Source organism: Dipodomys spectabilis, unplaced genomic scaffold (assembly GCF_019054845.1).
Source record: "Dipodomys spectabilis isolate Male_0828 unplaced genomic scaffold, ASM1905484v1 ptg000325l, whole genome shotgun sequence".
In the NCBI taxonomy this organism is placed as follows: Eukaryota; Metazoa; Chordata; class Mammalia; order Rodentia; family Heteromyidae; genus Dipodomys; species Dipodomys spectabilis.
The window spans coordinates 1,654,480-1,680,480 of NW_024871002.1; the positions used below are offsets into that span (position 1 = coordinate 1,654,480).

The 26,001-nt window shown below is 36.9% G+C and overlaps 1 protein-coding gene across 2 annotated transcripts in view; it reads left to right on the forward strand.

Annotated features, from left to right (window-relative positions):
• The first annotated feature begins 21,387 nt into the window (after window positions 1–21,387).
• The window catches only part of Klhl13 (kelch like family member 13), a 175,799-nt gene continuing 171,185 nt past the window's right edge, over window positions 21,388–26,001 (forward strand). For both annotated transcript variants that reach the window (XM_042702496.1, XM_042702500.1), the window contains exon 1: window positions 21,388–21,657. The gene's annotated coding sequence lies outside the window, so the exon portion shown is untranslated. The remainder of the gene's footprint in view (window positions 21,658–26,001) is intronic.

Consider the following 26,001-nt stretch of genomic DNA (forward strand, 5'->3'; position numbering starts at 1 on the left):
CATTGTTGCAATGGGTCAACCTGTATCCCTATTTAAACAATTTGTTTTTTCCCTCCCCTCCCCAAATTATACCAACATCAAATACAGTGAAAACAAGGATTATATCATGGGGGAGGGACATACAAAGCAGCAAAAAAATCACATGGTACCTTATAAATACGATAGAAACAATAGCAAGCAAGAAAAAAACCTTATCTTATTTCCTCTTCAGAGAAGTTTCTCTTTAATTCTGTAGCTCACTTATTAATGGGGCAGTTGTTTGAGGATTTGTTGTTGTTTGTTTTTGAGTTCTAAGTATATTTTAGACATGAGACCTTTGTCTGTTGTATGGCTAGTGAAGATCTTCTCCCAATCTGTGGGCTTCCTATTGATCTTGCTAGCTATGTCCTATGTCATACAGAAGCTCTGCAGTTTCATGCAATCCATTTGTCCAACCTTTCTCTTTTTTGTTGTGTTTCTGGATTGTTATTAAGAAAATTTTGGCCTGTGCCAAGGAGACCTAGAGTTTTTTCTATTCCTTCCTGTAATGCAAAATAACCATTTTTTAAAAGTTGCCAGTCTCAGGCATTCTGTCACACAAATGAGAATCTGACTAACATATCCTATTTCTGAGAGGGCTTTTTTTTTCATTTCAAATTTGACCTTCCCTTCCAAGTAAGAAATATTTTTCTAAGATTACATGTTGTACGATTAAAACAATAACAAAAGCAAGTTCATCAACTATTTATGATCTCTAGCCATTTGAGGTGATATTTCTTATTTTTAGTTATTCTTTTCTTTTTCTCTTGTAAAAATGCTGTACAGAGGGGTTACAGTTGCATGTGTACATTTCCTATTGAGCATTGTTACCGTCTCCTTTGCTTTTCCTCTACTCTCCCTACCCTCCCCACCTCCTCAATTCCTCCCTCCCTACAAGTTGTAAAGTTCGTTTTCAATGTAGTGTTCTTGTACACTACATTGTCTTGTAACACTGTTACAATGGGTTATCTGATATTCTTGTTTCAGCATTTTGTTATTTCCCTTCCCCTCCCAAATTAGAAAAATGTATATACAAGATGCAGGGCATTGAGATAATATTTCTTAACCCTGTGTGTTTTGATTGTACCAAAATCATCTGGTAGGGCTAATTACATTTAAAAAACTATACAGGATTTTAGTCCTGATATTCTTCAATAGTTTTGCAACCATTTAGTGAAAGTCTATTCTGTGACTGGCATTTGCTAGGGGCCAGGAGAAGAAGACAGACAGTGTCAAAGACAAGAACTTGCATTCCAAGGGGGGAGGGTGGGCAGTTACCAAGAATACGGAATACATTCTGAGACCTTGCCCAATCACCTAGATAATCCAGTCTTCAAGGTACTATCCAAGCATCATAGCCTTCAGCAAGTGTTCCCTAGTTCTACATTCCTACCACGACGAGTGCACATCTCTATCTCAGTGTTGATCTCACTATAATGTGATAGTTTGTGGTTTACTTCCTATCTCCTCTGATAACTTGAGAACCACCTCCATTCATATTCACTAGCTTTTTAATTTGATGCAATCTCATTTGTCAATTATTGCTCTTATTTCCTGGGCTATTGGAATTCCATTTAGAAAACAATTGCCTTTACCTATGTCTTTACATGTCTTTCCTTTGCTTCATTTAGAGGTTTCAAAGTTTTGGGCATTATATTTAGGTGTTTGAACCATTTTTCAGTTGGATTTTATATAGGGTGTGAGAAAGTTTTAATATTCTACATGAAGCCTGTCCTGTTTCTCAACACACTTTGTCTCCTTTTTTGGCTCCTTTGTAAAAATTCAGATAGCCATAGCTGCTTGGGTTTATTTCTGGATATTCTATTCTACATGCTTGTTTCTGTGATTTTTAAAAAATATTATGGTTCTGAGTATAATTTGAAGTCAGGTCTTATGATATCTCCAGTGTTGTTCTTCAGATTTGTTTTGTCTATTTAGGGTCTTTTATGTTTTCATATGAATTTTGGGATTGATTTTTCTATTTCTGTAAAGAATAACATTGGAATTTTGATAGAAACTGCACTGAATCTGTAGTTTGTTTTCAGTAATACATATCTTTTCTTTTCTTTTTTTTTTTGTCGGTTGTGAGGCCTGAACTCTGGGCCTGGGCACTGCCCCTCAGCTCTTCAGCTCAAGGCTAGCACTCTGCCACTTGACCCACAGCACCACTTCTGGCTTTTTTCTGCTTATGTGGTGCTGAGGAATCGAACCCAGGGCTTCATGCATGTGAGGCAAGCACTCTACCACTGAGCCACCTTCCCAGCCCATTACAGCTATTTTCATAATATTAAATTGCTGATCCATGAGTAGGATCTTTAATTTTTAGTATCTTTAATTTCTTTTTTTTGGTCATCTGTGGTTTTTTTATTTTAAGAGTTTTTCACATCCTTAGTTAAATTTATTTACAAGTACTTTGTTGTGTGGTGAGATTGTGAATGGAATTGTCTTCCTAATTTCTTTCTCATCTTACTCACTTTTGATATATAGAAAAGCTATTGATTTTTTTGTATGTTGATTTTGCATCCTGATACTTTGTATCAAATTTAGGATTCTTTTGGTGAAGTCTTTGGAGTCTGTTAAGATCAGGTAAACCTGACTAATACGAAGATTGCCTGAATTATATTCCACTGAAGGATGTCACTTTCTTATGTTGTAACTTCTTCTAAATTATTCTATTAATACTATATCTTTTCTTCATTTAATTCCATCATAAGAATAATAAACCAAAGTAGCAGATCTGGGAAACTTTATGAACTGCAATATAAAAACATCTGTTTTCAGACTTTTTTGCTTTTGATATCAAAATTTACCATACACATAAAGACATGTGGAAATATATTTATTTGATAGTGAAATACTGAACTTTGAAGCAAAAGACATTGTCACTATATTTCAAATGACTTCACTGATTGTGAAAGCTCTTTCACAGACTGGAAGAGGGACATATTAAGTGCAAGAAGTGCTGTCGTTATAGACCTTGCTTTCCTTCTGACATTGTATATAGCATAATGTTATGTAGTTGCTCAGGGTTGTGATTTTTCCCAGGACATACATTATTTAGTTAGTTTGTTAGATCAATTCAGATTCATTAAAATGCTTGTGTGGTCTTTGTTTTAAAATGTTTTGTGTCCGGCACATCACCAATATATTTACAAGCTTGAGAAAAAGATTAGTATGAGGTAATTTAAAACAAGAGTTGGATCCACTGTGAATTTAGGTCAGATACTGTCTTAGTAACTAAGCTGCTAAATATTGAAACTCCCTTTTCCCTAAAGGCATTTAAATCTTAGTTTGTATTGGACACCTTCCTAGTGGCTAAAAGCTAATGACTATGGACATTCCTAAAAACTGTTTTCTCAAGTTTCCTATATTTGTCTTTTCTGTTGCTTCTTCTTTGCTTTTTCTAGCTGCTTTTGTTTTAATCAGTAGTTTTCTAAATATTCAATTTCTTTAAATGTGTTCTGTAGAAAAATTGTATTTCTTGTTTTTAAATGTGAACGTTTATAAAAATTATTGTTTTACTTTGAAATTAAATCGACTCACTAAACCTAATTTTGGTTTCACCATAGTAGATTAATGATGTCTTTATGGAATTTACATATATCTTTCACCTAGAATTGTTCTTGAGACTTAATAAGTATTTCATCAGTTAGTTTATAAAATTGGAAAGCAAGCATACTATATAGCAGTAATTTTTTTTGTGCTATTTGTGATGAAATCCAGAGCCTTGGGCTTCACCATTAAGCTATATCTCCAGGCACAAAAATTGTTCTGTTTTAATAAATATTCTACCTTCCTTTTTTCCTCCATTTAATATTTAAAAAATCATGCAAAGCCAGGAGCCAGTAGCTCATGCCTATAATCCCCAATATTAAAGGGGCTGACATCTGAGGATTGTAGTTGAAAGCAAGCCTGGCCAGGACCATGAGACTCTTTTGTTTTTGTTGTTGGTTGTGGGGCTTGAACTCTGGGCCTGGGTGCTGTTTCTGAGCTCTTCAGCTCAAGGCTAGTGCTCTACCACTTGAGCCACAGCACCACTTCCAGTTTTCTGGTGGTTTATTGGAGATAAGAGACTCCTGCCTGGGCTGGCTTTGCACGGTGATCCTCAGATTTCAGCCTCCTAAGTAGCTAGGATTACAGGTGTGAGCCACTGGCACCTGGTAACCATGAGACTTTTATCTCCAATTAACCACCCAAAAGCCAGAAATGGAGTTGTGACTTATGTGGTAGAATACCAGCCATGAGCAAAAAAGCTATGGAACAACACGCAGGCCTTGAGTTCAAGCCCTAATACTGGCATTCCCCCAAACACAAACAAATCATACAAATATAGTTTTATTGATTTAACTCTCAGTAAAGAAAGTAGATGGATATGTTAAGGGAAAGAAGTATAACATTTATAATATATTATAACATTTATAAGGAAATGGAAAGACTTGGAAAAATTTATATTGAGTGAAATAAGCCAGATCAGGGAAACAAGGTTGCATGGTTTCCCTCATTTATGGTAGCTAGCATGGACCTATAAATTTATAAGTAAACACACCTAATGGTAAGCAAGTGTTCACAAAAGAATTAACTGGATAATAGACTATGGAGAGCTCAAATAGTATAATTCTTTATAATTCTTTTTTATTGTCAAGGTGATGTACAGAGGAGTTACAATTACATAAGTAAGGTAATAAATACATTTATTTCTTGTTGAACTTGTTACCCCCTCCCTCATTTTTCTCCTACTATCCCTCTGGCTCCCAATTCCCCACCACCCCAAGTTGTACAGGTAATTTCCAACATATTGTCTTGTGAGTATCGTTGTTGTTCTACCCCTTGTCCTTTGTCCTTTGTCTCAACATTTTGTTGTTCCTCTTCCCTTCTGTAATTCAGATAAACATATATGCAATACCAAGGGTACCAAAATCAAATACAGAGACAACAGTGGATAAACCATAGGGGGAAGAACACACAAAGGAATACAGAAATCACATAGTACATTAAAAACAACAACAACAAAATCCAAACAACATTGAGATACCACCTCACCCCAGTGAGAATGGCTATAATCAAGAACTCTAATAACAACAAATGTTGGAGGGGATGAGGCCAAAAGGGAACCCTACTGCACTGTTTATGGGAGTGCAAATTTGTTCAACCACTTTGGAAAGCAGTATAGAGGTTCCTCAAAAGACTCCACATAGAGCTCCCCTATGACCCAGCAATCCCACTTTTGGGCATTTACCCAAATAATCACAAACAAGGCTGTACTAAAGCTACCAGAACAACTATGTTTATCACAGCACTATTCACCATAGCTAAGATATAAAGCCAACCCAGATGCCCTTCAGTAGATGAATGGAACAAGAAAATGTGATATATATATATATATATATATATATATATATACACACATATATATATATATACATATACATATATATGCATAATGGGATTTTATGCTTCTATCAGAAAGAATGAAACCACCCAATTCTTAAGGGAATGGAAAGACTTGGAAAAAGTCATTTTAAGTAAAGTAAGCCAGTCCCAAAGAAACATAGATACCATGGTCTCCCTTACTTGCAATAATTAGTATATGTCTAGGATAATCTTAGCAGATATGAGCAGAATAGCTCACACGTACATATGATCATATATGATGATGCTAAGCAAAATGAACTTTTCATAATTTTTTTGGAAAGACTAAATCAAAGCCCACCAAATCAGCACTAGGAAAGGGGTACATTGAAGAGGGGAGGAGGGTGATGGGAAGAGGGGTAGAGGAATGAATGGGGGAAGTGGGGAGAATGCAGGCAATAATTTATTGAATATACCACAGAGTTAAGAAAAGTAAGGGAAGCGGTGGGTCCAAAATGCATTGTATTCATAAACTGCTTCGTTAAATGGTAACTTCTTTGTGCAACTATTTAAAGATAATTAAAAAAAAATCTCGATTTGGGGACAGTGCTTTCTTGCCCTAGTTCCTCACATTGGAAAAATTTAAATATTTGAGATTAAGTGATTGATATCAATTCCCAAGGATACTCTAATCAGAATAAAGTACAACCTCATTTAAGTGTAATTTAGAATCTAAGAATATTTGTAGAAACTGAAATTTTGTCCCATCTATGGAAAAAGCAAAGCCTTGCTAATAACGTCCATATAATAAATGAGATTGCACCTGCAGACTATAAAGTACTTAAAAGAATAAACATTGTTGTTGCTCTCTTTTAGATGTAGTTGGTAGCTAATATAGTTAATTCATTATGCAATATAATTACTTAGTGAGTTAATGAATTAAACCAACTATATTTGCCTACTGCCAATGTGCCAGGCTCTATTTTAGACACTGGGATTCAATCATAAGACAGACCATGTCCATCCCTCAATGGGGCTTACATTTTAGCAAGAAGACAAATATTTGTTTACAGTAACATGGTTTGTATAATTGAGGAATATAGGGTGCTTTGAGAATATTGCCAAAACTTCCATTCTAGTCTAAGAAAAGGTCTTATGGAGAAAAATATTAAGGTGAGACTTCAAGGGGAGTAGATGTCTGGGAGAAAATTGCTAAGGAACAGTGTCCCTAGACAGAAACAGCATGTGAGACTTGGATGTCTTAGTTGGCGGCTTTCCTTCTGAGTAATACAGCAGGTCTATTAAAAATTTCTGTCACTTTGCCATTACCAATCTAATTTGCATTTCTCTGTGTACTTGAAAGGAATGTAATTATTTTTTTTCTTAAACAGATCTCATGCTTCCAAAGTTTTGCAAACTTAGGCAAAGAAGTATTACTTTTATTTTAAAAAATACCTTCTTTTCTGAAGATTATACTGGACTTTGAATTGATCAGAAATGTAATAGCTAGTCTTTTTTTTGGGGGGGGGGGTCTGTCATGGGGCTTGAACTTTGGGCCTGGGTGCTGTCCTTGAGTTCTTCAGCTCTACCACTTGAGCCACAGCGCCACTTCCAGTTTTCTGAGTGGTTTATTGGAGATAAGAGTCTCACGGACTTTTCCTGCCTGGGCTGGCTTTGCATGGTGATCCTCAGATCTCAGCCTCTTGAGTAGCTAGGATTACAGATGTGAGCCACCAGCGGCCGACTAATATGTATTAGTTTTTGTATAACCTAAGCCCTTTATGCCTGTCATATTTTCTATAGAACATTTCATATAGTAGGATGCCATTGTAATTTATTAGTGGTACTTAGCAAAACCTCTAAGGGGCACACTTAAGTTACATTTTCTGTGCCATTTGTTACAACCACAGATTATTTCATCAGGGGAGAAGTGCTGGAAAGAATTATCTGGCATATATATTTCAGCCTCCTGCAAATCTATAAACCAGAAATCAATGTCTGTGAGGACAGTCACTAGCCACATGTCATTATCTAGAATGTGAAATGCAGCTCGTCTGAATGGAGATGTGATGTATGTATAAAATACTTTCCCTGGTATTCAAAGGCCTAGAACAAAATGGAGAATATAAAGTTTCTTATTTTTACAATGATTATATGTTGAAAATATTTTGATTCTATTGGGTTAAAATGTGTATTAAATTAATAGCACCGCTTTCCCACCTCCCTCCCTCTCACTATTTCATTCCTTTTATTGGCACTGGGCTGGAATTTAGGGCCTTGCACTTTAAGGCAAGTGCTCTTTTAGTTGAGCCATGATTCTAGTCTACCTAGATTTTTTTTCTTTAAAAATATGGCTACTAGGCTGGGTGTTAATGGCTCATGTCTATAATCCTAGCTATTCAGGTGGCTGACATCTGAGGATCATGGTTTGAAGCTTGCCTGGTAGGAAAGTCTGTGTGTGAAACTCTTATCTCCAATTAAATACCAAGAAGCAGGAAGTGGCAAAATGCTAGCCTTGAGCGAAAAAGCTCAGAAAACATATAGGCCCTGAATTCAAGGCCCAGTACCAGAAAAAAAGGCTATTAATGATCTTCTGAGGGAGGAGAGAGTAAGTAGAGAGGATGAAAATAGAACGATGAAACTTGTTCAAATTGTTTTAAGAAAGAGGAGTGAGGGAGACTGAGGGAAGGAATAAATTTCATCAGTGTACATTGAATGCAGGTATGGAAATGTGATGAAATCTTTTTGTACAACTAATCTATGTTGTTCATAAAGAGATAAGAAGAAATGTGGTTTCTAAAAAGTTGTATGTATCTAATGTTTGTAGGTATGTTTGTAGGTATGTAGTGCAGATTTATGTTTTGTGCTTACTTCTGCCCTCATCTTTATTTTGTATATGTAATCAAATGCAGAGGCCAGTCAGAAGACAAAGTTAACAAGTGCTGTGGTTGTTAGTGAGCATAGGGAGTTATCAGTGTTGGTGAGAGTATGGGACTTTGTTATTATTAAGTACTTGTATAATGGGGTTACAATTCTACACTTCAGGTTTTGAGTATAATGATTCTTGGACAATAGAGTATGTGACTTTTGATGGTCTCCATTAATTACTGAAATGGATTAACATTGGTGTAGGTCTAACACTTGTATAGCTGTTTCCATTCACCAGGAGCAATTTTATGAATGTTTAAGCATAATAAATTACTGACATGATTTTTTTGTTGTGAAAATACTGTACAGAGGGGTTACAATTACATGGACAAGATAATGAGTACATTTCTTATCAAGCATTGTAGCCTCCTCCTTTGTTTCCCCTTCCCAACTGACATGATTTTGTAGATATATTCTTTTATTTTTGGCAGTACTAGATTTTGAACTCAACATATCTTACTTTTCAAACAGGTGCTAAACTGCTTGATCCACACTTCCAGCCTAATGTGATTATTTAAAAGATAGGACCTTGACAATAAAAAATTTTTTAAAGATAAGGCTTCACTTATGTTGCCTAGGATGGTCTAGAACTTCTAGGTTCAAGTGATTCTTCTACTTGTCTCCTGAGTATCTGGGCTTCAGGTGTGCACCACCTTGCTTGGCTAAGTATAATAAATTATTTAACCTCTTGGAGATTCTAGATAGGTAAAGAATTATTAGTATTCCCAGTCTACAAACTGAGATTCAAGCTCAGACAACTAGGAGTGACAGAGCTTGGATTCAAATCCAGGCAAACTTTTTACCAATGCCTCAGGGTGTGTGTATTACTGCCTTGGTGGACAGAAAAGATACAAAGTCTGTTTGGTCAAAGCAGAAATGTTTGTGTCAGGATGGCAAAAAAGAGGTATTTCTATTAAGATGATTAAATGAGCAAAGAAAGAAACAGGTTTAAAGAAAGGAGAAGGGAAGATGGAAAAGAGAAATGTGTAGGGTCAGGCAGTGCTCCAGAAAAGGAAAAGATGTGTAATGGAGGAATTGTGAAGCAACAATATGAATATTGCTGTAAGGATTCATTTATCAAACCTCCAATATTCCTATTTAGCACAAACAGCTGAGAAATTTAAACTATGTGTAAGTCAATGTTGTGTTACCTTGGGCAAATAATTTTCATTTCCAAGATTTCAATTTTGCCGTTGGAGATATTGTGTTATGACAAAGTTGGCTTTATATACTTTTCTAACACTGGTTCCATGATTTTGATGAGTTCTAATGTGAAAAGGAGAAAACAATTTAAAAAAATCTGAAACTATTATAGGGAAATGCCATAATTTTCTCTCTCTCTCTTCACCTTTCAAGTATATTTTATTTTATTTTATTTTTTTATTGTGAAAATACCATACAGAGGGGTTATAATTACATGGGCAAGGTAATGAGTACATTTCTTATCAAGCATTGTTGCCTCCTCCTTTGTTTCCCCTTCTCATCCCTTGATAGTTTTTTTTTTTCAAAAGGCAACTAGACTTGTAAAAATCCAATACTTGCCTTAGATACTTCTACATGGTAAATGTTATATCCTTCACCTTGGAGTGGTGCTTTGTACTCTTCTTTGTCTTTGACATTGCATATCAATTGCTTCTTTTTGCTCATATGCAGGTGACCTCTTTTATTTCCCATTGTTCCTTTGGCATTTTCTCTGGCAACTAAGTCTTCTGTGAGTCTAAATTCCCTTGACTTTTCTTCTTAATTGTTCCATCGATTTAATTACCATTTGTATATAAATACCTTCCAATTAACTGTGTTAATATTGCATGACTAGTGTACATTATCTTATCTAAAATGACATGACTAAATATAATTGCATCAAAATTTCCCTAAAGCCTTTCCTTTTTATGTTTAAAACCACATTATTTATCTCTCAGTACAGAAAAAATTGAGAAACATAGAAAATAAAAAATACAATCACCTTATGAACTATTAATCACTATTGCTTTTTAATTTTATATATTTTAAGCTATTGTCTTTGTATATTTATATATGTGTATTATACATACTATGTTGTGTCTCTCCATAAATGTCTTTCATAGGTAACTCCTATGTATCATTGGGATACATATTCAACTTAAGTTGTTTGCCAAATGATGCTTAGATGAGTTCTCATTACTTGTTCCACACATATGGCACTTATTTATAGGCTGGTATAATAATTATTTGCAGCTATGATATACTTTGTCAAAAAATTTTTTTTGGTCGGTCGTGTGGCCTGGACTCTGGGCCTGGGTGCTGTCACTCAGCTCTACAGCTCAAGGATAGTGCTCTACTACTTGAGCCACAGCATCACTTCCAGCTTTTTCTGCTTATGTGGTGCTGAGGAATCGAACCCAGGACCTCATTCAGGGGAGGCTAGCACTCTACCACTGAGCCACCTTCCCTTCCCCCAAAATTATGAATTTTTGAGGCCAGATCTTTTGTTTCTTATTTACCTCATACAAACTAGTTAGCTTTAACTTCTTATCATGGAAGTATCCAATCAGTATTTATTGAATGAATGGAGAGATGGTGTTCCAATTTTGGGTGACAGAGAGGATGATGGTACCATTGATTCACAGAAAGATAGTCTTTGGAGATAAAGAAGGATAATAAATATCACTTAACACATGCTAGTTTGAGGTGGTAACTATGCTCACTTTTTTAAAAAGAGCTTTTAACAAATCATGAAAAACTTTAGATAGTTGTCTGTCAATTCCATTTTAGTAGACTAAGCTAACTGAATTTCCAATAGTGACTTAAAGTCATGATAACATTTTCCAAAACTTGTTTTTGTATTTCATTTTGTGTTTGCAGTGCTGGTGGTTAATCACAGAGACTTGTGATAGGTAGGCCCACCTCTACTGAGCCTGCACCCCTAGCTATTTTCCCAAATTCTTATTGGCTACATAATGACTTTCCAGGACAGAGGGCAGGTAGTTGATAATGAAAGAGCCAATCAGAGGGCCTCCAATGAAATGTGGACTGGAGTTTTATATTCTATCATATAGTCTACAAAGCAGAATAGTGAGAGAGGTTTCATGGTAATGTACAGAAACAAGATGAAGATAGTACTTTCAGCATCCTGTCCCCAATTCTACACCATTCCTGATTCCTGTATCTATTCCTGTTTTTAAAAAGGGAATAAAGGGCTGGGAAGTTGGCTCAGTGGTAGAGTGCTTGCCTTGCATGCATGAGGCCCTGGGCTCAATTTCTCAGCAGCGCATAAATAGAAAAAGCCGGAAGTGGTGCTGTGGCACTAGTGGTAGAGCGCTAGCCTTGAGCTGAAGAGCTGAGTGACAGCGCCCAGAGTTCAGGCCCCATGACCGACAAAAAAAAAAAAAAAAGAGTAATAAAATAGAAACAATGTTTAACAGCTTTATTGAGGTATAAATGACAAATAATGAGCTGCAGTTATTTAAAAGTATACAACTTGATAAGAATGGTGTATGCACACACTTTAAAAACCATTACCTCGAAGCAATAAAAATATCCACCTCATCTATAAATTTCTTGTAAACATTTGTCCTTTTTTTTCCATTTTTTACCAATTTCAGTCTCATCACACCCCCCTCCCCAGGAAATCACTAATCTGATTTCTATTACTATAGATTCATGTTTTTTCTTTTTTTGTTTTAGATTCATGTTATTTATCCGGAAATTTATAAATATGAAATTACAGGATATGTATTCTGCTCCATGGCATCTTTCACTCAGAATAATTATTTTGGTATTTACCCTTATTGTTGTATGTATCATTCTGCAGTATATTCATTCCTTTTTATTGCAGAGTAGTATTTAATATATAGCTATGCCAAGATATAATACTCACCTCTGATATAACACTCATCTCTTCATGGTCATTTGGGTTATTTCTATTTTTATAAAATAACAAATATATTTGCTAGGAATATTCATTAATGAGTCATCATATAGACATACTTTTCTTTTTCTTGGTTACTCTCTAGAGATGGAGTAGCTTGGTCATATGACATATATAATATATATATTGTATATGTATGATATATATAACACATAGTATCATATGATATATGATGACATAATGTATACACACATAACACATATTTTTAGAGTATGTACATTTTATTTATAATTTTTATTATTTTTAAGTAGTTGTACAAAAGGAGTTGCCATTTAACAAAGCATTTGATGAATACAATGTATTATGTTCAATGTCACCCCTGTCAACATTCTCACCCATCCCTCCCAACCAATCCCTTCTCTCACTTATATACATACATATATATGTATATAATAAAGATACTGTACAGAGGGTTTACAGTTACATGAACAAGGTAATGAGTTCATTTCCTATCGAGCATTGTTACCCCCCTCCTTTGTTTTTCCCCCACCATCCCTTTCCTCCCCACCTCCCCAATTCCTCCCTCCTCTCCAAAGTTGTAAAGTTTGTTTTCAACATAATGTCTTGTACATCTCGTTGTTACAATGGGTCAACCTGTATCCTTATTTCAGCATTTTGTTATTTCCCTTCCCCTCCACAAATTAGAAAAATGTATATACAAGATTCAGGACACCGGAATCAAATACAGTGACAATAGGGGTTATATCATGGTGCAATCACACTTGTCTTAATTTTGTAAGGTATACATTAATTTTTTGACTGCATTCTCCCCCTTTCTCCTCTTTGTGTGCCCCTCTCCCCATGACACCAGCACATCCCATTCACGTACCCATTTCCTGGTGTTCATTTTGTTGAATTTTGCTTTTTCCTAAGGAATTGCACTGAGTTCCCCCTTGAATCCACCATATTTCAGTTAATATGCTTGCGTACACTTGTATTACTGTGTTATGTATTTAATTATTAGTTTGTAAGCTGATTCTTGCTTCCATACATGAGGGAAATCATGCAACCTTTATCTCTCTGTGCCTGACTTACTTCACTTAATGTATTTTTTCCAAGTCTTTCCATTTCCTTACAAATGGTACAGCATCATTCTTTCTAATGGATGAGAAAATTCCATTGTATATGGATACCATATTTTCTTGATCCAACTGTTCACTGAGGGATATCTGACTAATTCCATACCTTGGCAATGGTGAATAGTGTTTCCTTGATCATGGTTGTGTTGGTTGCTTTACTGTACCCTGGTTTGTGGTCTTTTGGATAAATGCCCAGGAGTACAATTTCTGGATTATAGTGTAGTTCTGTGTTTAGTTTTTTTTTTTTTTTTTTCAGGATCCTCTATACTGCTTTCCAGAGTGGTTGAATAAGTTTGCATTCCCACCAACAGTGTAATTGGGCTTCTTTTGCCGTATCCTCTACAGCATCTGTTATTATATTTTCTTGATGATGGCCTTTGTAACTGGGGAGATATGGAATCTCAGCAATTCTTAGATTTGCATTTCCTTTTTTCTGATCATTAGACTTTTGTTTATATTTTTAAATTTAATTTTATTGTCAAGGTGATTTACAGAGGGTTTACAGTTACATATGTAAGGCAGCGAGTACATTTCTTGTTGAATATTGTTATGGCCAGAGATGTTGAGTGTTTATTCATGTGTCGGTTGACCATTTTTGTTTCTCTATTTAGAAATCTTTAGCTGCTTAGTACATTTATTAATTGGGTTGTTGGTTCTTTGAGGGTTTAATATTTTTAAGCTTTCTGTATTTTCTGGATATTCAGCCCTTTTTTGATGTATAGTTGGTAGAAATCTCGCATTCTGTAAGCTGTCTTTTTAGCTTATTGGCAATGTCCTTTGCCATGCAGAAAATTTTAAGTGATACAATCCCATTTATCAAGCCTTTCTTTGATTTGTTGGGCTACTGGATATAACTCAGAAAGTTTCTACCTGGGCTAAAGACTCCTAATATCTCTCTTACTCCTTCCTCTATTAATTTCACGATTACAGATCTTACATTGGGTTCTCTAATCTATTTGGAAATGGTGCTGGTGCAGGGTGATATATAAAGATCTAGTTTCAGTTTTCTGCACATGGATATCCAGTTTAGCCAGCACAAATTGTTGAAAAGGCTGTCTTCCAGACTATGTTTTTGGCTTCCTTATCAAATATTAGATGGCTATGGGTCTGTGGGTTGATTTCTGGATCTTCTGTTCAATTGGTCTTCTGGCCTGTTTTGTGCCAGTACTAAGCTGTTTTCATTACTATAGTTCTGTGGTAGAGTTTAAAGTTTAGTATTGTTTTACCTTCAGCATTATTTTCTTGGCTAAGGATTGCTTTTTCTATTTGGGGTCTTTTGTGGTTCCCTTTGAACTTTTGTATTGCTTTCTCTATCTCATTAAATGAATGATGCTGGGATTTTGATGGGTATTGCATTAAATTTGTAGGTTGCTTTGGGCAGTATTGCCATTTTCATAATATTGATTCTGCCAATCCAGAAGTATGAAAGGTCTGTCCATTTCCTTATGTCTTCTTTAATTTTTTTTTTCAGAGCTGAGGACTGTACTCAGATCCTTGCACTTGCTAGGCAAGTGTTCTTCCTCAGCTCTACCTTCTTCAAATTTTTATAGTTTTCACTGTAGAGGTCCTTCACATCCTTGGTTATTTCAAGGTGTTTTTTAGGCTTTTGCAAATTGAGTTGTTTTCCTGATTTCAGTCTTGATCTTCTCATTGTTGACATACAGAAAAGCTATTGATCTTTCTGGGTTGATTTTTTGTATGTTTTTTATTGTAAAAATACTGTACAGAAGGTTACAGTTACATGAGCAAGGTAATGAGTACATTTCCTATACCATGCACTTTACTAAAGTTTTAAATCAGCTCTAGTAGCTTGGGGCAGGAATCTGTAGGGTCCTTTAAGTATTGGATCATGTCATCTGGAAAAAGAAATACTTTTACTTCTTCCTTTCTTATTTTAATCTCCTTTATATTTTTCTCTGGGCTATTTCTCTTGCTAAGAATTCCAGTACTATATTGAAAAGGAGTGAAGAGAGTGGACATCATTGTTTTATTCCTGATTTAGAGGAAGTGTTTTTAGTTTTTCACTATTAAGAATAATGTTGGGTGTAGGTTTGTTATAAACATCTTTTATTACATTAGGGAATGTTCCATCTATTTTTAGCTTCTCCAGAGCTTTTATCATGAAAGGATGTTGTATCTTGTTAAAAAGCTTTTTTTTGCATCTATTGAGATGATCATGTGATTCTTGCCTTTACTTCTCTTGATTATCTATCTATCTGTCTGTCTGTCTGTCTGTCTGTCTGTCTATCTATCCTTTTAAAGGAATTGCCAAATTATTTTTCAAAGTGAGCATGCTATTTTCCATTTAGTTTGCAGTAGTAATTTTGTTGAGAAACTTTGCATTTGTCTATCTCTATATACATCTTAAAGAACTGCTAAATTGTTTTTGCAAAGTGAGAATGCTATTTTCAGGTTTGTTTGTTTGCAGTACTAATGTTATTGAGAAGTTTTGCATCTCTCTCTCTCTCTCTCTCTCTCTCTCTCTCTGTATTTTTAAAGGAACTACTAAATTGTTTTTTTTCAAAGTGATCCTATTTTCCTTTTTGTTTGTTTGGAGTAGTAACATATGGGAGTTCTACTTCCTTGCTGAACTTTGGCATGGTTATTCTTTTTAATGTTATCTATTCCAATATGATGTAGTGTTATCTCATTGTGTTTTTGATTTGCATTTCTCCAAAGACTAATAAAGTTGAGAAACTTCATGTTCTTAGAAAACATGTTTGATGGGATTCTATTCAAATCATTTGCCTGTTTTTTTAAAAAAAAATTGGATTATTTTTGTTACTGATATTTGAAAGTCCTTTATTTGCATGCAAGTTTTTATTATTAGATACATGGTTGTTCATATTTTATATCACTGCAGTTTCTTTTTCATTCTCTCAACAGTGTCTTTTATGGAGAATGTTTTAAATTGTTTTAAGTCCAACTTAACAATTTGTCATTCTATGGATCATGGTTTTAGTGTCACATCTAATAAATCTTTGCTGCAACTAGACTTATAAAGAATTTTGTCTACGTTTTCATCTAGTAATACTACATTTCCAGATTTTACATTTATGCTTATAATGTATTATTAGTTACTCTTTATGGATAATATGAGTTATGGATATTAGTTCAGGTGAGTGTTATTTGAGCATTACTTATTGGATTTTTTTCCTTTTTTATTGTGAAAATACTGTACAGAGGGGTTACAATTACATGGGCAAGATAATGAGTACATTTCTTATCAAGCATTGTAGCCTCCTCCTTTGTTTCCCCTTCCCATCCCTTCCCATCCTACTTATTGGATTTTTTATACAAGGTATTTTTTCACTGACAAATGAATTTTTCATTTTTAATTGGCAAATGGTAATTGTGTTTATTTATGGAGTACAATTTAATTTTTAGATCTATGCATGCAATGCACATAGATTCAATGAAGTTAGTTAAATAGCCATTACCTTAACACTTATCATTTTGTGGTATGTTAAAATTTAAAAATTTCAGCTATTCAATGCACTAATTGTGACCACAACACAATGGATAATTAGCTGAGCATGACATCCTGGGCAAAAGTTAGTGCGACCGCATCTAGATGAATAAAAAAATGGGCTTGTTGGTGCATACCTACCATCCTAGAAACATGGGACACTTAAGTAGGAGGATCATGGGCATAAACATGAGATCCAATAACAACTAAGCAAGCAGGTGTTAGTGTATAGCACAAAGGGTAGAGTGCCTACCTAGCAAGCACAAAGCCCTGAATTTGGCCCGGTGCTGTCAAAATAATAGATAAGTAAAACATTAACTAAAACTTCAATTAGTATATTCCCTTCCCTCAATCTTTTCCTCTCCTTCTTGTTCTCTAGTAAATACATTTTGATTCTCTATTTTTATGAGGTTGACTTCTTTAGATTCCATCTATGTGGGATTATACAATATTTGTCATTTTGTGCCTGGCTTATTCCACATAGCAAGTATCCTGTTGTTGTACCCATGTGGCAAAGATTGACAAAATTCCTTCTTTTTAAAGACTCCTTTTTAAAGGCAGTTTTGTGTGTATGTACCACCTTTTCTTTAACTATTCATCTGGTGGTGGGCATTCAGGTTGTTCCCATTCATAGTTATTGTGAATAGTGCTACAATGAACACATACTGATTTTACTTCTTTTGCTTTGATTTATTTCTTGGATTGCTAGATTATATATGTAAATGATCAAAAGAAGAGATAAAAATATACAATAGATTCATAAAAAGTGCTCAACAGCCCAGGCCCTGTGTTCAAGCCCCACAACTATCAACCCCCCCCAAAAAACCAACACTCACCCTTAAAATGCTCAACATAAATAATATCAGAAAAATGCAAATTAAAACTACAATGAGATATTGCTCGATAATTGTTTTGATGGTTGTTATTAAAAAGATACATGATAACAAGTGTTGGTAAGAATATAGAGAAAGTGGAACTCAGGTATTATTGTTGGTTGGAAAGTAAGCACAACTATTATAGAAAATACTGTAAAGATTTCTCTGAAAACTGCATTGACTCTGAAACTTTGTTGAAAATTACTTGTCCATATATATGTGGGACTATTTGTGGTTTATTTCACTGTGCAATCTTACTATCTTCCTTACCACAGGTTTTAAGAAAAATCGAAATCAGCAAATGTTACTTCTCCAACTTCATTTTCAAATTGTTTTGTCTATATTAGGTTGTTTGAATTTTCACATGAGTTTTAGAATGTGCTTAACAATTTCTACAAACAAGCCAGCTGGGATTTTGACTGGGGTTGCTTTGTAACAATAGATCTGTTTTGGGAGTAATGACAGCTTAATGAAACTACAGCTTCTGCCCTAAGAAGGTATCTCTTCATTTATTTAGGTCTTTTTTATTTCTCTTATTGATGTTTGGTAGATTTTAGAGTATAGGTCTTGCACATATTTAATCAGATTTATCCTTAAGTTCTAAAGCATAACCCTTCTTTGTATGCTATCCAAAGCCCCGTGAATTTTGAGTTTGCCTATCAATAGTGGTTCCAACCATAATGGACCAGTTAAATGTTTTGAAGAGACGCATATAGATTGGAGACAAAGTGTGCCCTAATGCCTGTAAATCTGATCTTTAATCAGAGTTAGCAATTGAAAACCTTTCAATTTTTACATTAGATAAACAGAATGTTCAAATTGCTTTTGTACTGACTAGTTATCAGCTACCTGTTTTTTGCTCTTGGGTGAGTATGTGTATCTGTACATATGAGTATTCACACCTGAAATATGAATTTCATATTTCTAAAATTTCATATTTCTAAAATTAAATTGATGACCTTTATGGTTGTGATAGGCAGAATTTTAACGTGGCTCTTAAGGTTTGTGCCTTCTGCTGCACATTTCTATGTGCTTCCTGGGGGCTGGAATACAGCTCATCAAACTTAAAGTACATGTGTGAAGGGCCCTTAGTTCAATCCCTAGTATGAGAAAAAAAATAAACCCAAAGCCAGCAAGACTGAGAAAACTGGCTTATGTCTCTAATTACAGGCAAAAGCTTAGCAATACCCCATTTCAATCAACATAAAGCTGGGTATAGTGTGCATCTGTAGTTTCATGAAAGTGGAAGGCCATAGGTAATAAGATCACCGTCTGAGTCCAGGCTCAGGAAAAAAACATGACACTCTATCTGAAAAATAACTAAAGCAAAAAATAGAGTAAGGATGTTGCTCAAGTGCCAGAATACCTGCCTAGAAAGCATAAGGTGCTAAGTTCAAACCCCAATACCACTCAAAGAACAAGGCAAGCCTAAAAACCAAATGAGCAGCTAACTCCAAGTACAACCAATGCCTATTAGAAGGAAAATAAATGTTACAGAAGTTTACAATTTCATCTTGATGCTTGTAAATAAATCAATATCAGTATATATAAGAAATCTGGCACATAAGTAAAAAACACAGATTGAGTTAATATACATTCAAATCACTGCTTCATTCCTCTTTAGAAAGATGCAAGTGGAGTTACTTTAAAGTCAGACCAAAATAGCTTTTGTGCATAAGAAGAGAAAGCCCTCCATGGTTCATGTTAAGGGTGTTAGGACATGAATAGTTACAATATCTATGTTTGAACTGTTGTATATATAATGTATATTTACAAAATGTCACAAATATACATATTTGACTGTAAAATATTTAGGTTAGAATACTTTCTGGATAATCTAGAAGATCTTCTAACAAAGTTAGCCTATTTTTTTTAATCTGAGGGTGTTTTGCTATATTTTTCATGGGGCTAATAATACTGGCCAAAAATGCTTCACAATATAGCTTTAGTTTCATATAAGATAGTGCATGTAAAAGTAGCTTTTAAATTTATACAATATATACAAGTTTAATGTGATTTTTAAAAATTGGGCCTGCTGGGCTGGGAAGGTGGCTCAGTGGAAGAGTGATTGCCTTGCATGCATGAGGCCCTAGGTTCAATTCCTCAGCACCACATAAGCAGAAAAAGCCAGAAATGGTGCTATGGTTCAAGTGATAGAGCTCTAGCCTTCAGCTGAAGAGCTGAGGGACAGCACCCAGGCCCAGAGTTCAGGCCCCATGACTGACAGAAAAACATGGGATTGCTTAGGGCTGGGGAAACAGGAAATTGTATTAGAAAAAAATAACTAAAGCTAAAAGAGGTGGGGTGTGGCTCAAGTGGCAGAGCACTTGCCTAGCATGCAGAAGACCCTAAGTGTAAACCTCAGTGCCAATTATAAAAAAAAGTACTGGACTTGTATGATGAAGGTAGACATAGAATCAAATATTTCATATGATAGTCTGGAGCCAAAATTTTGAAGAACTCATGCTTAACATGTACAAGGTCCTGGATTCAATGTCCAGTCTCAATAAAACAAATAAGTAACCAACCAAATAAGTCTTCAAATCTGAAAAATAGGTAGATGTAACAAGGAATCAGGCAGTGAAAAGAAAGACAGTCAAAGCAAAGCTTACTGGTGAAAGAAAACTAAAAAGGTTGATGACCAGTATTTTTCCAAGGAAATGTGTGGAATTATAAATAGAAATGATTGAGGAGGTACACGAGGGTGGCCTCAGGCTATAGCCACCAAGAAGGCAAAGAATGACTAGAAATAGACAAGGGGAAAAACTGGCTTGACTGGGGTTTTAGTTGGTGGCTGGGCTGACAGAACTGGAAAGAAAATGAATACTCAGAGTTTGGCAGCAGTAGAGCACACTGTTTAAGGATTGGGGCGCCAGAAGCACACTACTGGGGATCCTGAGTCCTGCTTTGCTTATAAGTCATTTTTTTTTTCATGTAGGCAAATTGCTTCATCATTTTGCCTCAGTTTTGTTACTTGTAAAAGGGAGATGGTAGTGTGTAGTTGGCAGAGTATCAGAGTTTAGTAAGTTGATAGTTCAGAGCTTAGCTAACAGTAGACAGGAAAAATATGTCAGACTGCTGTATTTGTAGTTAGTCTTCACCTTTCTTGTTACTTTGTACTCCAGGAAAGATGGAAACACTCGGCTTGCTATAAAAGTGATGAAATGTTAGTTGTAAGGACAGAGTGGGGCAGGCGTATTTGGGGATGGGAGTCCCACTTAGGATGAAGTGACACCAGTTTTCAGGGTACCTTCTTTACTGGACCACCCCCCATCCCACTCCGTGGTAACCATGAAAGAGGTCAAAGCCATAGCTGGCAGGATGTGTGAGTGACCTCCTTGGCGTGGCTAACCCGGGGCTTCTGCATTGTTGTCCCTGGATACTTGACAATTTTCACTTCTGCCTTTTGGGCCCCAGAAGCCATGTGGGCTCCTACCCAAGTGTCCTGGTTTCTAAGACTTGAGGGCCACTTGGCGGTCATCCTGCTTCCGGGACCAGCCTGGCCACGCATTGGCGGAGGAGTTCAACGCTGACCCCACACTCCTAGCCCCAGCTCCCCAGGCCTCCCGCGCAGGCGCCGCCTGGCCTAACCGTCCCCCCCCCCCCCCCCCCCCGCCCCCCGCCGCCATGTTGCCCCCGCCCGCCTGTGAGCTCCCTCCCACCACTCCCACTCCCTCCCCTCCCCAGCTGGGCTCGTGCTCCCATCCCTCAGCTCCCCACCCCCTGGTGAGGTCAGGCAGAGGCTCCTCCGCTGTGGCCGCCGCTGCCGCCGCTGCTGCTGCTCAGCTTCTGTTCCCAGTGAAGCCTCTAACGGGGACTTTTGAAAAGAACTGGAGCAGCGATCCTGTGCGTGCGCGAGGACAGGGCGAAGTGGCCAGGGCAAACAGAGGGTGCAGAGGTCCGGGTGCTAGTACCTCGCAGCAGGAAAGGAACCCCAGCTGCACCGCACGACTCGCTCCCTCTTCGGCCGTTGGGGCGCAGCAGCTGGTGGACACGCAGCAGCGGCAGGGCGCCGGGGACGTGGCCAAGCAGGTGAGGCAGGATTGGGAAGTCACCAAGGCTGCCGCAGCCGCTCCTCGCGCCTCCGAGACCTGAGTCGCGCAGGGGTGCGACACTTGGAGTTGCTGTGTGCACCAGGGACAGTTAGGCAGGGAACTAGCTTCACTCCTTGTGGTCCCCCCCCCCCCCCCGCCTCCCTCCAGTGCCCGCGTGCTTGTGCGCACCCCGATTTCTGTACCTTTGCATCTCTAAGTCCCTCTTGGTCTCACCACATCCGTGAGTTCTAGAACCCTCCCCAGAGCCCACTTTTCCTAGGCTTCTTTGTCATCTCTCCAATCTCTTCTCCTGGCTTCTCTGTCGTTGCTCTAATAGCCTGGGGTCCATCTGTCTGCTCAGCCTTGCTGTCCCTTCCCCTCTTCCAGTTTCTACTTTGTGTTCCCTAATCCATCTCTCCTTCAGAACCTTCTAAGTTAGGAGGTTGTGCTGCCAACTCCCCCACTCGGGACTTTTCCTCCAGGCTTTTAACTTAGTTTCGGACAGCTTCAGCTCTGAATGTGTTTTGGCCTTTGGGGTTTAATCACACTTGACTAATGATTTTTCCCCCCTTAGAGACGTCTTATTTCTAGTCTACCGTTTATGGAGAAGTACTATTAAAGATCCTCTAGTAAAAATATCCGCTGAGGAGCTTTAAAGTTTCTTTCTAGCTTTCAATAACCTAGTCCAAGAACCATAGCTACTTAAACTGTGTGTCTTTGTGCTTGTATGTAATCCTCGTACATAGCTCTAAACTTCCCTGAGCAGGCGTGTTGGAGAATGGATTGGTGGGATTTCTGATGCCTGGCTCTGTTTTTCCATCTGCAAATCACGATGTTTCTCGTTTTAATGTAGTTAGAGGACCTTGGTGGTTTCGGAAAAGTCACTCAAGTTAGCACAGACTGCTTATTAAGCATATTTAATAGGAACTGAGAGACTCTACAGCTTAGAACTGCTTCTGTTTGGAAGGCACCTGCCTTCTTTTTTTTCCTTTTTTTTTTTTTTTTTAAAGAAGCCACAATTTCTTATACTACATTTGCTATTTATATAAACTCTCCACAAGCAGCATTTTAGAATCTCATAGTTCTTACCCAATGAACCCCTATTAGCTGTGTTACTTTCTCTCCATGCAGTTCCTGTGTTAGTTTTCCCATACTGATGTTCCTTTGCACCCTTCTATGCTGTAATTAGTGAGTGAAGAAAATTGAATGGAGAAGCTGAAAGCAGAGGCAGATACCAATGAACCAGAGCATGCTGACGTTCACAGCTGTGTTTTTGGAAATTATTTACATCTACTGCTCAAACTTGAAAACTGAGAAAAATGGATTAAGCAACTCATGACATCATTTTAGGTCTAAAAATATTGGCTCCATTAACTGCAAGTTTTTATTGATAACATTAGACTTAACAGTCATAGATTTGTTTGCTGAGTGCGCGACTACTGTGATACCATTGTTAAGAGTGTGCGTTAATTGGAAGCACTCTCCAAAGAACTCTAGTTGGAAAGAAGATAGTGAGTAAATTTCACTGTACTGGTAGCACTTATTTTGGCAGTGACACAATGAGACTAGTTTGTGCTGCAAGAGCAAATGATATAATTTTTGATGTGCCAGCCCTGGAACTTGAACTTAGGGCCTAGGCACTGTGCTTAACCATTTTTGCTCAATGCTACTACCTTACCACATCTGAGTTTTTCATGGTTATTTGGAAATAAGAGTCTCACAGACTTTCCAGACCTGTCTGGTTTCAAACCATGATCCTCAGATCTCAATATCCTGAATAGTGATGATTACAGACATGAGACACCAACACCAGGCAAATGATGTAATTTTTAAAATACAAAAATAAGTTTTTATTAGCTTACATAAGTAATATGAGAGAATGTTGCATTGTTCCATCCTACTTGTTTACATTATTTTCCAATCAATCTCTCCAATTCTTTTTTTTGGGGGGGGAGTCCAGTCATGGGGCCTGAACTCTGGGCCTGGGCTCTGTCCCTCAGCAGTTCAGCTCAAGGCTAGTGCTCGACCACTTGAGCCACAGCACCACTTCCGGATTTTTTTTCCCCTTTTTGCTTATGTGGTGCTGAGGAATCGAACCCAGAGCCTCATACATGCAAGGCAAGCACTCTAGCACTGAGCCACTTTCCCAGCCCTATTTTTGTTTCTTAAGTATACTGGCCTGAACCTATTTTTATGTCTAGCAGTTTGGCAAGAGACATACATTTGAAAAAATCTATAGAAAGCTTGTGGAAAAATGATAAACACTAGCAAAAAAAAATTAGAAAAAATGGCTTTTTCAGTTTAGATACACTCATAACAATCAGGGTTTAAAGTATTTTCATTCATATAGCAATTCATTTTTATAAACTCTGTTGACTGTCTTTTATGTCCAAAGCTGTACACTATGCAAAATGATAAAACTCATAAGCTATGACCCTTACTGTTGTGGGCTATAATCATAGTTGTACTCTACCAGATGATGATGAAACATCTGAAGAACATCTGTATGGATTGTAGAAAAACAATGAAGAAATGAATGTGATGCGGAAAACTAGAAAGGGCATACCTTAGCAAAGGTGGTTAAGAAAGGCCTCAGTGGTTGGTAATTTTAGGTGTCAACTCCCAGATAAAGGGAAACTTAGAAACTCAGTAAAACCTTATTTTAAATGTGTCTGTGAGAATTTTTCCAGGATTACTGTGTAAATTCTGAGTAGACTAGGGAAAGAGTCACTAGGTATGCATGCCTACCCCCTACCTCCACACAGGTATATCATTCTATTGGCTGGAGAGAGAACAAATACCTAAGGCCAACCAGTCTCTCTTCCAGAGGCAGGTGAGATTCTTTCCCTCTTGCCTTAGATGTCAGAGCTTGCTAACCTTTAGACTTGGATTCCAAGATTTAGACTAGCAGCCTGCAGATGATTCCTCCACTGCCAGAATTCTCCTAATAAACCCTCTCATATATATAATATATATACACATACATACATATAATGCATATTATTATATTATATATAATACTATATAATATATATAATATATAATAATGTAATATATAATATAATGATATGTATTATATATATTCTTGTGTCTCTGGAGAACCCTGACAAATACAGCCTCTCAGAGAAGGTGATGTTTGAGTAGAGACCTGAAAGAGAAGATAGGACAGGTCTACCTTGTCAATAACATAATCAGACAGTATTCTTATAAAGAAAAGAGTAAAAGCCTAGATTTTGAGACAAGTAAGTAGATTTGATGCTCAAGGACACCAAAAAGAGCCTGGTGCTGGTGGCTCATGCCTGCAATCCTAACTACTCAATAGGCTGAGACCTTAGGGTCTTCATTTGGAGTCAGCAGCCTGGGCACAAAAGTTTGCTAGACTTCATTTCTAAAAAACTAGCAAAAAGCAGGAGTGGAGGTGTGGCTCAAGTGATAGAGTGCCAGCAGAGCAAGTGTAAGGCCTTGAGTTAAAAACCTAGTACTCGTCCCCCTTCCCCCCCACAAAAAAAGAGCAGACTGTAAGCCAGTTTGGTGAGATCCTAGTGAGCAGGGTGGGACAGTAGTTAAGGAAGGTGTTAAAGAGCTTAAATAGGGTTACAAGTGGACCCATTGCAACAATGAGATGTACAAGTCGTTATGTCGAAAACGAACTTTACAACTTTGGTGGGGGGGAAGGGGAGTGGGGAGGGTTGGGTGGGGAGGCAGGGGGAGGATGGGAAAGGATGGGAAGGGGAAACAAAGGAGGAGGCTACAATGCTTGATAAGAAATGTACTCATTATCTTGCCCATGTAATTGTAACTTCTCTGTACAGTATTTTCACAATAAAAAAAGAAAAAGGAAAAGAAAAAAAAGAGCTTAAAAGGAGTCAGATAATAGATAAGTAAGACCTAAAGGTACTGATAAAGAATTTGATTTGGTTCTCAGAACAAGGGGAAACATGGAAGAGTCATTCCTGTGGAAAGTCAATTGCTGAAAAAAATTCTCATTGAAATTTAAAAAATGTTTTGCAGAGGATAAATAATAATAAATAGAAACATTATATATAATATATATTTATATAATATAAACAAAACACTCAGTTGTTTACACTAAGAGATGTCTCTATTATTTTGGGGATATCTATATCATTTAATACTGCTTTACCTTTCATCTACCCATCTGGTGTTATAAAGCAGTTTCTGTGAGAAATCATAAAACACAGTGCTTAATTAGGCTGTTGTGTGGGTTAGTTAACCTCTATGTACCTCAGTTACATCATCTCTAAAATAGGAAGAGGTAAACATACCTCTTATAGTACTCATAAGGATTAGCCTGGCCCCAAATTTCTTTGCAATTTTCAAA